The sequence below is a fragment of the Hypanus sabinus genome, chromosome 3, assembly GCF_030144855.1.
Source record: "Hypanus sabinus isolate sHypSab1 chromosome 3, sHypSab1.hap1, whole genome shotgun sequence".
Lineage (NCBI taxonomy): Eukaryota > Metazoa > Chordata > Chondrichthyes > Myliobatiformes > Dasyatidae > Hypanus > Hypanus sabinus.
The window spans coordinates 133,979,810-133,999,033 of NC_082708.1; positions in this window are offsets into that span (position 1 = coordinate 133,979,810).

Genomic DNA, 19,224 nt, shown 5'->3' on the forward strand with positions numbered 1-19,224 from the left:
TAGGGGTCTACTGCACAAGTTTGAAGTAAGTTGCAGAAGCTTGTAAAATAAGTCAGCTCCATCATGGGCACTAGCCTCCATAGTATCCAAGACTTCTTCAAGGGGTGGTGCCTTAGGAAGGAGACATCTATCATTAAGGATCCCCAGAATGCAGGACATGCCCTCTCCTCATTGTTGCAGTCAGGAAGGAGCAACGGAAGCCTGAAGACACACACTCAGTGATTCAGGAACAGCTTCTTCCCCTCTGCCATCCGATTCCGAAATGGACATTGAACCCATGAACACAACCTCACTACGTTTTTATTTCCATGTTTTTTGCATCACTTAACTATTGAATAAACATATATATATATACTTACTTCAGTTTTTTTCTCCACATTTATTTATCATGTCTTTCATTGTACTGCTGCCATAAAGTTAACAAATTTCACAACATATGCCGGTGATATTAAACCTGATTCTGATTCAGATTCTGAAGTTCCTATTTTTGCAGAGCTTATGATGGAGGGTCATATCTTGAATAACAATGTCAATTGAGGATCTTCTCTTAGCTGACATTTCTATAAGTAGCTAACATAATTTTTCACTGATTTTTTTTTAGCACAAATAAAAGTGGAAGGCTATATAGGTGGGAATGGTTAGATTGAACTGAGAGTAGGTTGAAAGGTTGACCTAGCATCGCTCTATGTTCTGAAACAGAAAATGCTGGAAACACTTAGCAGGTCAGGCAGCATCCGTGGAAAAAGAACCAGAAGTAATGTTTCAGGTCAACTGTGTATTGTTTTTTAATGCCATTTCATAAACACTGCTAACCACAAATAGCTGGTGATTTAGGCAATGGTAAATGATAGACTGTAAAGTTTTACACAGTGCAAGACAGTAGGTCAAAGGGACTAGACTTAGGTGCTGCTAACTTGAAGCTACAAATCTGCAAAGTCAGTGCCTGATTTTTACAGTTTCCTCTAGTAGAAATTTAACATAAGTATTCCTAAAGACATTTTTAAATTCTCTATATCCCAAAATAAAATGAACCCTAAAGTTGTTGTCAAAATACGTTAGTGAAAACTGCTGTTCAGATTCTGTTCATCATTCCACAGATACTGTTTGATCAGCTGACTGTTTTCAGTTTCTTGTTTTTATTTCAGCATTTGCACATTCCAAAATACTTCAATTTCAAAGAGAAGTGAATTTGTAAATAATAGAAATAAAACAAGTTGCGATGTAGGTTGAAGTAAATGCTAGGTTTCTGACTCTCCCTGTCAATAGTGCTAGATTGTGTAGAAATGTGAACACTGATTCATTAATTCCAGTGGTGTGTTGAAATTCAGAACTTAATATGCAGAGGATATCGGGATTCAGCTAAACGTCTTGGTTATGAGTATTGTAAATACACAATTGTAATGTTCATGTTAGGTTTGAAATGCACAGTCTAATGTGAATTTCAGTGTCCAATGATTTAAGCAAGTTTTACATCAAGCCAATGCCTAACTTTTAATGTTAATTCATTTACTAGGAAGAGCTTTGGTATTGTCAGTGGTTATGAAGGGAGCTCTGTAACCATAATTTCTTTCTTCCTTCTTTTTCTTTCATTTCCTCTCTTTTCTGTAGAAAGATAATTTTAAAATATCATATCTTAAAATCCAGCATATACAAAGAGGTGATTGAAAATTTACCTGATGAGGATCTGTCAGAGTAATAATTCAATCACTTACCCTAGTTTATCCAAAGCCCTGGGAGAGCCATCAACATTTAATAGTTAAAAAACTGTATGAAAAGTGATAATATTGTAATATACAATAACATAGATTTTTTAAATCAATAAATCATTTAAAATGGTTCTGATGTTTATTAGGCTCTGGTTTCCAGAGTTATTGATTACCCATGGAGCACAGTAAGTCAGATTCTAATCATCAGGGAGTCTGTCTTGATGTTTGCATTGACTGAAAGTAATGAAAATGCACAGAGAGTGGAAACTCAGGGTAGACTGCTTACTGGGATATCAGGGAAAACTTGCCAACTGAGCCAAATTTTCCTTTGTTGGAGGTCAAATAATTCCATGGAGAACAATCTCAAGCCCTGCAGTTTTGCAGGCTCCTTGACAAGACCTACTTATGAAAGATAATTAATTAGCCAGCAAACCTTCATTAGAATTTCTGCCACAGCAAGAGAGAAAAAAGAACAGGAGGAGGAAGTTCAGCTCTGGAATTTCCTGGACAAACCAATTACAGTTTGAATTTGCAGACACAGTCTGGAATGGACAATGGTTTGCTCAACACTTTGCATTATATATGACGAGTGCTTTCTTGTGAAATTGCTGTAATTTCCCTCCGCTTATTGGGGAGATAGACTTTGTGATTCTCGGATTTATTTATTCTTGTGTTCAGTTCCCACTTCAAGAAGCTTCTGGTAGTGGTGTGGAATGATCCTCAAATGCTGAGAATGCATAGCACACTTCATCATTGATTTCAGCTTGGCTGCAGACTTGAGGAAAATGATGCTGCTTCAAGTAAGATTTTCCTTGCACCTATAGATATACTTGTATTGTAAAGGGTTAATCTCAAATGTCTCACCATCCCTATGACAGAACTGGCTGCAGGAGCTTTGATTAATACTATGAGAGCACAACCATGAGAATACAATACTACTGTGGGATCAACCAAGGAGATATGAAAGTTAGGTGGGACTTGTGAAGAGTGGTGAGCAGTGTTGATTGGTTCTGATTTGGTGGCTTGAGCTGATGCTAATGTATTGTTCCACTTACTGCAGTGTTTTATATCAGTGGAAAGTTAAAAATAGAGCAGTCTCTCTTGGGTGTATGTTTCTTGGCTGGTCATGAATGGCACCTTGGATCGATAGAAGGGGAGGCATGCTGCAGTGAGAGAGGTCCACATAAACCTAGATAAGTATTTTAATGCTTGCTCTGTTCTGAATAATAATAAAAGTTTTGTAGTTCTAAGTAGATAATTGGACTTTGTGTCTTTCTTGCCCATCCAAGCTGAATCTGAGAATGTTTTGCTGTAACTTAACAACACACACATGTGCATATGACAATAAACTCAACTTTGACGCTGACTTTGATTGATCGCAACAAAGAATTTAGAAGGATTGATGCGATTTCTAAATCATATGAATATATTTACTTTGAGAGTAAGGCTGCAAGGACTAGCATGAATCCCCATTGCTCAGTATAATGAGGACATCCATTCCAGCAAGTTTGTGACCAAGATCATCATTTCTGGATAAGACCATAAAACCGTAAGACAGAAGAGATGAATTAGGCCATTTGTCCCATTGAGTTTCCTTTGTCATTTGATCATGGCTGATTTATTTTCCCTCTTAACCCCATTCTCCTGCTTTCTCCCTGAACGTCCTACAGAACTATAATGGATTTCCTCCACAGTGTTTATGAGGGCTGCAAATTTCTGTGAAACCACTTAGGATGTTACTTATATAGAATGCCTTTTACTGGATGAACAGTGGTGATGAAGATGATTCTGACATATTATAGATTCATAGAGTATGAAAACAGACCCTTTAGCCCAAAAAACTTTTACACTACCTCTACAGTAAACTTGCATTATTCTTCCCATGTTCCCATCCACACCCCTTAGATTCTGCCTCAGATTCCCTCAGATTACGGGCAAGGATCAATTTACAGTGGCCAATTAACTTCCAATTTTCATATCTCTGGGATATGAAGAAAAACAAGACCAGTCAAATAAATTCCTTGCAGTTACAGAGAGAACTCCATGCAGACAGGACAGGCTTCAACCTGGTTAGCTGGACAAGCAAACTCCACACAGCCGATAGGTCAGGCTTGAATCTGAATAGCTGGACTTATGGAGCAGCAGCTTTACTATCTGTGTCACCATGCCACTCTTGTTTTACACCACATGTTTCTATTTAGCCTCAGTTGAGCCACATTAGCCAATTCATAAAGCACACTGCATTACAAGGAAGACAAACGCATAGCTTATTGTAACTCTAGACCTTCTACTCTTCCCATTGTATCAATCAAGGCAGAATCAAATATTTGAATTTGAATTTATTTAAATCTTGCATCTGTCTCACAAGGTGAGGGAGCAAAAACCTTTGCGTTATGATTCTGTCGCAAAGTACAGATGTGAAGTTATAAGTCTAATGGCTTGTAGAAAGAAGCTGTCCCGTAGCCTGTTGGTCCTGGTTTTAATGCTGTGCTACTGTTTGCCAGATGGAAGCAGCTGAAACAGTTTATGGTTGGGATGATTGGTGTCCCCAATGATCTTCCAGGCCTTCTTACTGCACCTGCTGCTGTGGAAGTCCTCAGTGGAGGGAAATTCACATACACAGATGCGCTGGGCTGTCTGTACCACTCTCTGCAGTACCAAGTGACAGGTTGGTGCAGTTCCCATACCAGGCAGTGATACAGCCAGTCAGGATGCTCTCAATGGGTCTCGTGGGTATAAAGGGTACTGAGCTATAACTGTACAGCAAGATTCCTCCTGATGCAGTGGCAATTAATGCTATCAATTTGGAAAGTGGGGCGCCCCTAAGGGTCAATGCCATGGCCAAAAGCACTGCAGGAGAGGCGGAGTTCAATCCAGGCTGAAGCGTAGAGGGACGAGGCCTCCCCTACCTGGTATCTGGTTGGCGAATATGCAGTCACCAAAAAATAAGATTGACAATCTCAGGGCAAGGTTGCTGCATCAGAGGAAGATGAGGCAGATCTCATTTGCTTTTTGCACTGAAACTTGGTTAAGTGCGGACACACTGAATGTAGTGATCCGACCAGAAGCTTTTACTATTTTCAGAATGGATCGAACAGCAAACTCTGGTAAGAAAGGAGGTGGCGGCATGTGCTTTCTAGTCAATTTTCGTTGATTCACGGACATTGGGGTTATGTCACCTTCTTGTTCCCCTGACTTAGAACAACCAATGATTAAATGCAGGCTATTCTATTTGCTTCGTGAGCTCTCATCTGTGATTCTGTCCGCAGTTTATATACCACCAGTGGCCAATTATAAACCAGTGCTTGTGACACTGCACGATGTTGTCTGTAAACAAGAAACAGCACATCCTACTGCATTTCAAATTATAGTCGGTGTCTTTAACCAGGCCTTTCTGAAGAAAACCCTGCCCAGTTATCACCAACACTTAACTTGTGGCACCAGAGGTCCCAACACACTAGACCACTGCTACACAATGATAGGAATGCTTATCATTCCTTTCTGAGACCACATTTTGGCAAATTGGATAATTTGGCTGTACTCCTATGACCTGCAAACAGACAAAGCCTAAAGAGAAAGGCTCCAGAGATCAAAACAAATAAGAGGTGGTTGCGGGTGGCAGAGGAACAGTTACAGGATTGCCCTGTCAGTGGTCTGGGCTGTGTTCAAGAATTTATCTGAGGACCTGAATGACTACACCAGGGTCATAACAGACTTTATTAAAACAGCTGTGGGTGAGTGTGTCGCCACAAAATCATTCAGCATTTTTCCCAATCAGAACCCTAGATGAACAATGCAACCTGGAAGCTCTGTGAGTCAGAGCAGAGGCATTCAAGTCTGAAGATCAGGAATGCCACAAGAGGTGCAGGTATGATCTCTGGAAAGCCATTTCACGGGTGTAGTAGAGATTCTATATGGGACTAGAATTAATGGGGGATACTCAACAGCTGTGGCAGGGTTTGAATGCCATAACATCTTACAAAGTTAAATCTTGTGACATGGGGACAGCAGAGCTTCACTTCCAGATGAGCTTAATGCTTTTTATGATTGCTTTGATCACCAGAACAGGGAGGAACCATTGTGCACCCCCATATCTCCTGATGATCCTTTGGTGTCAGTATCTGAAGGTGACATGCAGGCTGCCTTCAAGAAAATGAATTCAACGAAAACATCTGGTCTGGATGGAATACCTGGCAGAGTACTGAAGACCTGTGCTGACCAACTGACCAGTGTCTTCACAGATATCTTCAAACTCTTTCTCCAACAGTGTGTGGTACCCAACTGCTTCAAGCAGGCTTCAATTGTAACTGTGCCCAAGAAGAACGTGGTAACCTCTCTAAATGACTATCACCCAGTGGTACTTACATCCACAGTGATGAAGTGTTTAGAGAGGCTGGTGTTGAAGCATATCAGCTCCTGTCTGATTGACGACTTGGATCCACTCCAATTTGCCTACTGAGGCAACAGGTCTACAATAGCTGCTATCTTGTTGGCTCTTCACACAACCTTGAAACTTCTACACAGCAAAGATGCTTACATCAAGATGCTCTTTATCGATTACAGCTTGGTATTTAACACTATCGTCCCCTCCAAATTAATCAGTAAACTCCAAGACCTGGGCCTCAATACTGCCTTGTGCAATTGGATCCTGGATTTCCTCATTTGTAGACCCCAGTCAGTTTAGATTGGTAGGAGCATCTCCACCTCAATCTCCATCAGCACAGGAACACCATGGAGATGTGTACTTAGCCTCCTGCTCTACTCGCTTTACACCTATGACTGTGTGTCTAAGTACAGCTCCGATACCATATACATGTTTGCTGGTGACACCACTGTTGTGGGCTGTATCAAAGGTGCAGATGAATCAACATACAGGAGGGAGATTGAAAACTTGGCTGAGTGGTGTAATAACAACAACCTCCCATTCAATGTCAATAAGACCAAGGGACTGATAATAGACCAGGAGAGGGAAACCAGAGGTCCATTAGCCAGTAATCATTGGAAGATCAGAGGTGGAGAGGGTCAATAACTTTAAATTCCTGGGTGTCATGATCTCAGAGGATGTGTCCTGAACACATCATATAAATATAATTGTGATATAATTATATTTTATATAAATATGAATATAACGGCACTGCCTCTACTTTCTCAGGCGTCTGTGGAGATTCGGCATGCAATCAAAAACCTTGGCAAACTTTTATAGATATGTGGTTATCAGTGTGCTGACTGGCCTAGTATGGAATCATCAATGCCTTTGAGTGGAAAATCCTACTAAAGGCAGAGGATTCGGCCTAGTACATCACGGGTAAAGCCCTCCCAACCATTGAGCACATCTACATGAAATGTTGCTGTAGAAAAGCAGCATCCATCATCAAAGATCCTCACCACCCAGGCCAGGCTCTTTGCTTGCTGCTGCCATCAGGTAGATGGCACAGTTGTCTCAGGACTTGTACCACCAGGTCCAACAATAGTTCAGAATCAGCATCAGGTTTATTATCACTGGCATGTGACGTGAAATTTGTTAAATTAGCAGCAGCAGTTCAATGCCATATATAATCTAGCAGAGAGAGAAAAAAAAATAAAATAAAATAAAACATAGTAATAAATAAACAAGTAAATCAATTATGTATATTGAATAGATCTTAAAAAAATGTGCAAAAACAGAAATACTGTATATTAAAAAAAGTGAGGTAGTGTCCAAAGCTTCAAAGTCCATTTAGGAATCAGATGGCAGAGGGGAAGAAGCTGTTTCTGAATCACTGAGTGTGTGCCTTCAGGCTTCTGTACCTCCTACCTGATGGTAACAGTGAGAAAAGGGCAAGCCCTGGGTGCTGGAGGTCCTTAATAATGGACGCTGCCTTTCTGAGACACCACTCCCTAAAGATGTCTTGGGTACTTTGTAGGCTAGTACCCAAGATGGAGCTGACTAGATTTACAACCTTTTACAGCTTCTTTTGGTCCTGTGCAGTAGCCCCTCCATACCAAACAGTGACGCAGCCTGTCAGAATGCTCTCCATGGTACAACTATAGAAGTTTTTGAGTGTATTTGTTGATATCCAAATCTCTTCAAACTCCTTATGAAATATAGTTGCTGTCTTGCCTTCTTTAGAGCTACATCAATATCGATCCTCAGAGATCTTGACATCCAGGAACTTGAAGCTGCTCACTCTCTCCACTTCTGATCCCTCTGTGAGGATTGGTATGTGTTCCTGCGTCTAACCCTTCCTGAAGTCCACAATCAGCTCTTTTGTCTTACTCACGATGACTGCCAGGTTATTGCTGAGGCACCACTCCACTACTTGGCATATCTCACTCTTGTACACTCTCTCGTTGCCACCTGAGATTCTACCAACAATGGTTGTACCGTCAGCAAATTTATAGATGGTATTTGAGCTATGCCTAGCCACACAGTCATGGGTATAGAGAGAGTAGAGCAGTGGGCTAAGCACACACCCCTGAGGTGCACCAGCTTGATTGTCAGTGAGGAGGATATGTTATCACTAATCCGCACAGATTGTGGTCTTCTGGTTAGGAAGTCAAGGATCCAATTGCAGAGGGAGGTACAGAGGCCCAGGTTCTACAACTTCTCAAACAGGATTGTGGGAATGATGGTATTAAATGCTGAGCTATAGTCGATGAACAGCATCCTGACGTAGGTACTACCCCTCAACCATCAAGCTCTTCAACAAAAGGGGAAAACCGTACTTATTTAAGGACTGTTATATTGTATATTTCATACTTGTTATTTATTTGTTACCTGCATTTGCACAGCTTGTTCACCGTTAACAGTTCCTGATGTTTACAGTTTACAGTTACTGTTCTACAGATTTGCTAAGCATGCCCGCAGTAAAAGAATCTCAGGGTTGTATGTGGTGACATGTATGTACTCTGATAAAAAAATTACTTTGGACTTCAAAGACCTTGATTCAGCAGTTCTGAATCTCATCTGCAGTTTAGATTTTATTATGTCAATGTGTAACCTGTGATATTTGCAATGTGTCAAGATAATGCGTTTAGATGATTGCTGGGAAACATTAGTTTACCTATTTTAATCAAGGCTTATGAGTGATATTTGAGTGATACGTGCTAATTTATCATTATTATGTAGAACAAGTGCTACAATAGCCTGCTTCCCCTGCCCATATAGTTCAACGATTTTTCAAAAGAATATAAAGGATGACAGATGTATGATCATATAGAAAGTGATTCCATCTGAAGGAGATGATGACAAAGAAGGTGCCACCACTCGTCCCTTCAAAATGGTGATGATGCCCTCACGTGCAGTAGTGGCAATAGGCAGGGCAGACAATTTCCAGCAGATTTGGTAGGAAATTATTAGCAACTTTTCAGTAAAGAAAAATGCAGGCAATAGTTGCATCAGGGATTCATTCTAGTTCACATAAATAACTACAAATCAGGTTTGAGGTGTATCCCATGTACTTTTTGGGAAAGGACACTCATAGTCCATCAACTAAGAAGAACACTAAATAGCAAAATAATAAACAGAAATGTATTTGACTATTTCGAGAGTTGCCAATTGTTTCCTCATTACACACGCATAATTAATTTTATTGTAATTTCTACATCTCCTGCCTGAAACGTGTGAACCTAAACTTTGGGTTGTACAGGTTGTTAGATCAGTGAGATTGGAGGTTGGCACCAAGATGGTACGTTATTTACAATCTAGTGACGACTGGGCTCAGGATGGAAGCTCCTTACTGGCATGGAACAGGTCGGATAAATGCAGACACAGTGCCAAAATCACCGTTAAAATTCTAGGAGGAGTTCAACTGTGTGCTGAAGGAAAGAGCTTTACTAGAATCCTCTTTGGTTGATTTTGTTTCTAACTGGCTCTACAATGTAGGAACAGTAAACTAATCCTTCTGCCTCTTAAAGAAGTGCAACTTTGTGATTTATAACAAGATGGACAATTAGAATTGCTTAACCAACTGACTTTAATCAAGTTTCGTTTCATAGCAATTACAAAATTCAATATTCTACACATAAACTCTAGTTTATCTGACAGTCGCTGTAAGTGAACGCTCTTTTGATAGCCATTCTGACAGGGATGTACATGCTTGATTGACTAACCCAGTTGATTCCTCCTCTGGCTGCAGGACCAACGTTCATACCTCCTCCAGCCCCTAATTTTCATTCTAAAGTTCCATTTTTCTTGGTTCATGATTATCTAGATGATAAATTATTATTTTCTGATGTAATAATTAGAGGATCTCTTTGTTGTTGTTGTGCCAAATAGATCTAGGCTGTAAAGATTGATTTTTGATAAACTCAAGTTTAAAAGCCTGAAGTTTTCTTTGTCAATAGGGAGTTATTGTTTTTTGATATAACACGGAAGCAGCCAAAATCCTAATTTTATTAATTGTTCATAATTTAATTTCAGCTTGTGAATACCTATTTCCTTCTTTAACCATATGCCTGGAGATGGATAATTCCATAAAATGAAGAAATAATTCCCTATCATTCTGTAGTTACAGAATCCTTTGGATGGTTACATTATAGTGTACTGTAATTTTCAGGAAGCTCCTATGTTGTGTTTCAAATAGACTTTTTCAACTTTTATCCAGTTATCACCGTAAAAGGAAATGACTTCCTTCCTCTGTGGATGAGCCTGAGGTTGCTGAATCATTTGCTTTGGATATTGAGCCCCAGGGATTCAGATTCTTGGACCTCTCATCTCATTATTTAACCATTGAATGTATCTGGGCAGCTGCATGACTAAGAAGCTGGCAGTTGTAGATAATCCACTCCTTTGAAAGCAAAATAATGATTCAGAGATATTAGTAATTAATTCAAAAAATTTAATTCCCCCAGATGTCTTCAGGCATCCCTGTGCCTTCTCCATCCTTATTAACTGCACCATCATTTTCTGAGAAAAATATTTTCTTGTGCAATAAAATTGAGGCCATTGAGCCCATCGGGTCAATTTTAGTTTTTAGGGGAACCCATCAAGCCCACTTCTCCACCAATTACAGATGCTCCAATCTTAATTTATACCACCCACTTACAGTGCATTACAGATAATTTATGGTAATCAATTAACCTACATACTCACCTGTCTTTGGGATGTTGGAGAGAACTGATGCATTCTGGGGAAACCAAGAACATGCAATCTATGTCTCTTACTCTTAACACTGCTGGATTCCTTCTATTAATGTTCCAAGAATCTTGGAGACTTTGTCAATGACTTCTGATTCTAACCTACCTTTAGCCATTCTCATCTTACTGTGCTCTTGGATACCTTATGGCCCTTTCCTGGTTCTTCATCTTTTTTTACAGCCACGTGCCACTTAGCTCACAGTGGTGTAAAGCCATTCAGTAGCAGGATTTCCATCTTATATCCTCACCTTATCCTCATCTTAGGCCTGCTTTGCTCTAGTAAATGCAATTAATTCTTGGCATTACTTCTTCACTCCACTACATTTTCTGTGAGTCCAGAAAAGCCCCACCTGAGTCAAAAAAAACTCTAGGATCATTTCAAAATAGGCATTGCTAATTTATCTGATAAATTTGTAAGGAATTCTGAAATATGTTACTTTCATTCATAATTTAGTGTAGATATTTCAGAGTCTTTATCCCTAAAAATGAGGATTCAGCTTTGACAATGGAAAATACCAATAAATCAACCAGTGTTTTAAATGAATTTCAAAGCTTTTGCCTATTTATCTAAAGGGAATATTGAAACAAAGTTCTGTAGCTGAGCAAATGTATAATTCAGTCAAGGAACTAATCATTGACAATGCAACAGACTGGGCAGTGCGTGTATTACTACTTGTGTACATTTTCTGTAAGATCGTAATTACTTTGCATTATATTTTAGTCTTCCTATTTCACAGTTCACTATCTCCTAGGAGCCCTGTCAACATTGCTGAAGATTAGTTACTCTTTTTCATCCATATATTAAAGAGATTAAAGGAAAAAAAATCTACTGCTGTGCCTGGAGATCTCACTCTCAGCTTGGCTTAAGAATTGCAGGTACTTTATTGGCGACCTTCACAGCTTCAATGCTGGACCTGCTTACTGATCTTTATAAGATGCTCAGGTCCATTTGATGAGAAGGATAAGCTTTCCCTTTGCCTGGAAGGCATTACTTAAGTGGTATAAATGATAAATCATCATGAACACCTGAAAACTCTCTGCTTCTTTCTAGGTAACAGATCTAACCAGTTTCCCTCCACCACTACCTTCCTCCATTTAGCCAAACTGGTCCTGACCCTCACCAATTTATCTTTTGGCTCCTCCGTAGCTATACCTTGGGTTTTGGTCCTGTCTTCATACACAAAGTATAGCCATGGGCGCCCACATGGGCCCCAGCTATACTTGCTTTTTTGTCGGTAATGTGGATAGGTCCATATTCCAAACATATACTGGTAATGTTCCCCAAGTCTTTCCAAGTTACATTGACCTCTGCCTTGGTGCTGCTTCTGCATGCTTGCTGAGCTAATCAATTTCATCAAATTTGCCTGCAACTTCCACTTTGCCCTCAAATTTACTTGGTCCATTTTTGACACCTCCCTTCACTTTCTCGATCTCGCTGTCTCCACCTCTGGAGGCAGATTGTCTACTGATAGCTTTTATAAACCTACTGACTCTCAAAGCTATCTTGACTACATCTCTTCCCACCCTGTTACTTGGGAAAATGTTACTCATTTTCTCAGGATATCCACCTCAGAATGAGCCTTTCTATTGAAGAACATCTGAAATGTCCTCCTTCTTTAAAGAATAGGTTTTCCCTTCCTCTACCATTGGTAATGCCCCTCACTCCCATTTCCTCCATTTATCTGACATCTGCCTTCACCCGATCTTCTAGCAACCATAGTTGGTATAGAGACACCTTGTTCTGAACATGGGCCTTTGCACCCAGCATGTCATTCTCCGTAACATATGTTGTCTTCAACATGATCTTAACACTAAACACATCTTTATCTACCTCCCCTTCATTTTCCACAGGGATCATTTTTCACATGACTCCCTCATTCACTTGTCCCTCCACACTGATCTCCCTCCTGGCCTGCAAATGGGACAAGTGGCCTACACCTCCTCCATCACCACCATTCATGGGCTCAAACAGTTCTTCTAATGATGCAATATTTCACCTGCAAGCTTGTTGGGATCACCTACTGTATTTGGTGCTCCTGGTGCAGCTTCCTCTACACCATAGAACAATCTGGTAATATCTCCCTATTTCACCTTCTCTCTTTTTCCATTCCTCATTCTGGTCCCCTCTTACCTCTTCTCTTCTCCTCACCTTTCCATCATGTCCCTCTGGTGCTCTCCTCCTTCCCTTTCTTCCATAGTCCACTCAGCTCTCCTATCAGATTCCCTTTTCTTCAACCCTTTACCTGCTCTACCTCCCCCTCACCTGGTTTCACCTGTCACCTGTCAAGTTATCCTCTTTCCCCTACCAACACCACCATTTTTCTGGATTCTTTCCCCTTCCCTTCCAGTCCAGGCCGGAATCATCGATGGATTTATTCTTGTCCATAAATGCAGCTTGACCTGCTGAGCTCCTTCAGCAATTTGCTGTTTGTAGTTACTAAATTTTCATCCTGAAAGAAGCATATTATCGTAATAAACTTGTCATTTTGCCTCAGGGCTAACAGATTAATGGCACTGCAAAGATAAGATGATTTCGGCAGCAACCTCCGGCCAATAAATACATTTCCTTATCTGTAGTTTGGCATGGAGCATATATTGTTCCACATTCCATTTCTTTAGTAATTTCAGGGCTTGGTGCGGAGAAAGAGGGACCTGGCAGAGAAGGTTTATTCCTGGCCTGCTTGGGGAACACCATATTGCTGTAGATCTATCTGTAGGATGGAATGGGCTGCCTCTTGAGTTGTTCTACATTGTGGGGATTTGTAATGGGGGATACATAGGGGTTTACACAAGTTCAAAGAGGACATACTGTCTTGTGTAGTTTTTTGTGATTGTTTTTGCATTTTGGTCAGTGAGAGTCCCCAGTATGGACTAAATTAACAGTAAATACACTGATCTATTCTCAATGCTCCAATTTTATAGATCCAATCTGTATATTTTGGTCTTAGTTATTAGGCTTAGCTTAGACCATTTAGGGAATGTTTTTGCTTTTTTTTAGATTGAGTTAGTAGACTTAGCTTAGAACAATTGGAGAATTTGTTTCAAAGGCCATTTAGGGAGTAGGTTGATTTTCTATGCGTAATTCTATGCCATTAATCTGTTCGGTTTAGTTTAGATCTTATGGGAGTCGGGCTTATTCTTAGGCTTAGTTGAGACCATCTGGGGAGTAGGTTTATTTTGTAGGCCAAGTTATTATGCTTTGTTTAGAATGTTTTGGGGGGGGGGTGGTTTATAACATTTTAATCAGTTCCTTTTTGCTCTTTAAAGATTTGATCAATCCATTTCAGTTTCCAGACCTAGAATCTCCAAAGACTGGATCCCATGCTACTGAAAATGTCTGCTAACAGGCCTTTTCTGGTCGCCTCTTGCAATATTACTAAGGTGCCCTGTTACTTGTCTCCCTTATGTGCATGATCTGGCATTGTTAGAAGCAGCTGCAGAAAAATGTGCCCCTACAAAATTACTCAGTCTTCCCTAGCCAAAAGCCCTGGATGAAAACAATGAGAACTGTAATCTGCTGAGGGCCAGATCAGAGGCATTCAAGTCTGGTGACCAAAAAGTTGTAAGTAAGATCTCTGGAAAGCTATTTCACTAGTGAAATGGCTATTCTGGACTAAACCTGAATCAATGAAGGACGCTCGACAGCTGTGGCAGACCTTGAATGCTATCAACTCTTACAAAGTGAAATCAAGTGACATAGATGACAACAAGGCTTCGCTTTCAGATGAGCTCAGTGCCTTTTATGTTCACTTTGACCATCAAAACATGGAGGAACCTTCATAAACTTCCACAGCCCCTGATGACCCTATGATTTCAGTTTCACATCTGAGGCCAACATGAGGGCATCCTTCAGGAGGGTGAACACATGGAAAAGCATCTGGACCAGATGGGGTACCTGGCTGAATACTAAAGACTCGTGCTTATCAACTGGCTGGAGTGTCCACTGAGGCTTTGACTTCTCACTTTGGCAGTCTGAGGTCATAGCAAGGACTAGGCCTTAAGCCATGGCGTCACCTATATACAGCCGCCCAGGAGTGAAGCATAGGTGTGCTCCACTATAGGCAGTGTGGTGTGGTGCCCAAGCTGGAGTCAATGCACCCCCCCAGTGTTTGCTCGGCGGAAGACAAGCTGTAATGTGTTCAACTGCAGACTGCTGCACCATTCATGGATGCGGGGTCTTGGACTATTTTCTTTGCATGTAACTCTATTTTACTGCTATCTTCTACCTGTGCTTGCTATCTTATATGTGTGATATATGCCTTGTGCTGCGTGTGACTGTTGTAACTGTGTTTTGAAGCATGACTCTGGAGTAACACTGTTTCATTTGGCTTTATTCATGTATGATAGAATGACAATTAGACTTGAACTTGAACTTTCTTTTTGCATTAGCATGGTTTGTTGTCTTTCACACACTGGTTGTCCAGCCTGTTGGTGTGGTCTTTCATTGATTCTTTTATAGTTATTAGATTTATTGAGCATGCTGGCAAGAAAATAAATCTCAGGGTTGTATATGGTGACATCTATGTACCTAGATAATAAACTTTCTTTGAACTTTGAACTTCACATAGTCTTTCAGTGTTAGTCCATTTTCCCAGCATTCTATTTTACTCTGAAAACTTATTCATATTTTTATTTTTATTATTTTTAGATGATTTGCCTGTTAACTTGTTTTCACTTCTAAACTAATGCCTTACCAGTTTAATGCTGTTTGTGTCACTGATATTAGTGCATTTATAACTGTATTTGTACCCAAGAATATGAGGAGGAATTTAGTCAATGTTGCACAAGTAATTAAGTACCCTCAAGTTACCTTTCTTGGGAAATGCAATATTATGCCAGGCTTAGTTTGGCAGAAATTCAATCTATTGCAACCAATGAGCAAAATAAAAGCCTCAATATTATTGGGAGGACACCATCCAGAAGTTTAAAGAAAGTCACACAATATTGGATATACAGTAATTATTTCTCTGGAGTTGGTTTGAAATTTCCTGCCACACACTGTCACAACCATGGACAGCAGATATTACAATTGCACTCTTGATTATGAACGTGTCAGCTAATTATTATTTCATTGTGATGGTATGTAACTCCATTCTTTTCATTCAGAAGTTTTAGTTAATGGCCCAGTTTGGCCTAGCATTTATTGTTTTCTTTTCCCTCTAACTCTCTTCACATTGAAGTCTGTGAACTATCAACCCTCTTCAGTGTCTCTCACTCTGCACTTGGGCCATATCCAAGTGGAGAGACAGCAAGCCTTGACTACGCAAAGATGGACCCAGCAGAGAAAGAGCAGCTTCATTGATCAGGTAGTGGACAAGCTACAGGTATTTGAATCTGTTCTGAGTGGAGTTACGGAAGCAATGAGGCAGATAATCTCATGCTGACAAGCCCAGTTTCATCTGGAGGAACAGGTGTCATCCCTAGCTGTAACAGTTGAACAGATTACCACAAACAATCGGACTCAGGTGTCTGTGATTTCTGCTCTCATGGCTGTCATCCGAGAGTTCACTATGGACAGCCAGTTTCAACTGACAGTCAATAACCTTCTTGTCAGCACAACTTAACAGCCTCTGGTTGTGTCATTCCCATTCCCAGAATCTCACAGGGCCTTCTTTTCTGCTGCCAGGACAATCTCTGCCACTAATGCTCCCACTCCCACGCCCAGATCAGAATTGACTCCCGCCTTCAGACCTCCACAGGCTCCCGTGTCCGTACAGCGGGCACCAGGCAGATATTCTGCTGATCCCAATGGTTGCAGGAATTTTATTACCCAATGCAAGCTGACATTCGAAGCCCAACCTGGTCATTTTGGTGATGATGCGTGAAAACTGACGTACATGGTCAATCTCCCAGATGGACCTCCACTCAGCCTGTTCAACACTTTACAGGAGCAAGGATACCCCGCAGCCCAGTCATTCTGACATTTTGTAGCAGAGTTAAGGAGTGTTTTTGACCTCCTAGTACAGGGTCAGGAGGTTGCCCACCTACTCTTGGACTTGAACCAAAGCAGAGGAATGGTGAGAGCCTATGCTGTCAAATTCCACATGCTTGCAGTAGAGATGGGTTAGAATGAGAGATCTCTCATCACTGTCTTCCAACTTGAATGCAGGAGTCTGGCCTGAGATCGCTGTCTGGGACGAGAAGGATAGTCTGGATAACCTGATTAATCTGGCCATTTGAGTTGATGACCGGATGACTGAGTTGTGCAGGGAAAGAATGTTTCAAACTTCCTAAGTGTTGTCTGATCACTGTCTTTCCCTGCCCTCTCTCTCCCTCACCATCTGGCACCCAGTCCATGGAGGAGCCTATGCAAGTAGGGCACATGCATCTGTCTCAGGAGGAACAAGGGCAGTGCATGAGAAAAGGTTCCTGCCTTTACTGTGGTGATCCAGAACATTTTCAGGTGGCATATCCCAAGCATCCGGTAAAAAAGGATACCCGTCAGCAGGGAGGGGAATCCTGACGGGTCGGTTCTCTCTTCAGTCAGCTTCCCCTAATTGTGTAATTCTCGCTGCTTTCTTGAACTTAAGAAGTTTATCAACTCCAGTGCGGCTGGAAATCTCATGGATATCTCTCTAGCTCAAAAATGGGGATTTCCGACTCAGAAACTAAGAAAAAAGATCAATGTCAAGGTTCTGGACGGTTGACCTCTGGGTCAACCTTTCTACCCAACCCCTCCAACTTGTGCTCGAAGGCAACCATCATGAAGAACTCTCTATTTGGTCGATTTACCTGAATTGCCATTGGTACTTAGTCTCCCATTTATCCTGACAGAACCCACAGATAGATTGGTCTCTGAAGGCACTCCAAGTGTGGGGGCCAGCATACCTGTCTGCCTGTCTGGGTTCAGCTCAAGCTCCGTTCCACGAATCCCCTCCCGTGTCAGCTATAAGGTTGTGGACCTGTCTGAGATTTCAGCCGAATATGCGGATGCCCTCGATGTTTTCAGTAAAAGAAAGGCTACAACACTGCCCCCACACCGGCCATACAACTGTGCCATAGACCTCCTACCTGGCACCAGTCCTCCCCAGGGCCAGCCCTTTTCCCTTTCTCATCCTGAAAAGGTGGCCATGGAGGAATACATCAAGGAGGCATTGAGCATGGGGTTTATCTGTCCGTCAACCTCGCTGATAGGAGCTGGCTTCTTTTTTGTGAGCAAGAAAGATCTCAAGCTTCATCTCTGCACTGATTATCAGCCCCTGAACACAATCGCTGTGAAGAACCACTACCCTGTTCCCCTGCTGGTGTCTGCGTTTAAACATCTCCATGGAGCAACCATGTTTTTCAAAATTGCTGTGAGGAATGCTTATAATCCAGTTCATGTGAGAGAAGGGGATGAGTGGAAGAGGGCTTTCAACACCCCTAATGGTCACTATGAGTTCCTGATGATGCCTTTTGGTCTGGCCAACACCCCACTGTATTCCAGGCCTTGGTTAACAATGTGCTCAGGGACATGTTGAAGCAGTTTGTGTTTGCTTATTTAGATGACATCTTTATCTATTCCTGCTCTCATCAGGAACACGTCCAGCATGTCTGGAGAGCTGTCAGACAGCTTCTTCAACATAACCTGTCCTCCAAGCCCAAAAAATGAGTCTCATAAAGACCAGATGTCACTTTTGGGCTATATACTTATCCCATCCAGTGTTCAAATGGACCTTAGTGTCAGGATGCGGAATCAGGGCCCCAATTGCAGACCAAGTACTGTGCGCACTGTGATATTTACCGAGTAGCAAATCCAGAGGGGGCAACAAAGTCAGTGTCAAAGTTCAGGCAGAGATCAAACCATCCAGAGAAATCCAAAAACCAGAATCAGGAAACAGGCAGAGTCGATATTCAGATGGACAGAGTACAAACCCGAGATGCAAACAAAGTTGGCGTCAAAAGTTCAGTCAGAGATCCAAATAGCTGGAGAAATCCAAAAAACAGAATCGGGAAACAGGCAGAGTAGACAGACAGACAGACACAAATGCAGGAAAGGCTCAGGAAAATTCACTGGCACAATCAGGTGAAAACACAGGACTGATACACTGAGCAATGAACAGCGAGGCAATGAGCACAATGAGACACAGGCAGCAGCAATACAGGTGATAATGAGAAACAGATGAGAGGCGGAGTACTCAGTGATACAGGGGCCGGAGTAGAGCAGGAGCGGGGACAGGAGCACATGGCAATACAAAACCACAGACTGACAGCTGGGGGGGGGGGGGCGGGAAACACACAAAAAGACAGAGTTCAACTGGAGGTACTGACACCTAGTAAAGTTCAGGCTGTTACAGTGTTGCCAAACTATCTCCAGTCAAACAGGTACAGTGCTTCATGAGGTTTGTGAACTTTTATCACCGCTTCATCTGGAATTTCGGCTCTATCAAGGCTCTAATAAACATACTCACCAAGAAGCTCT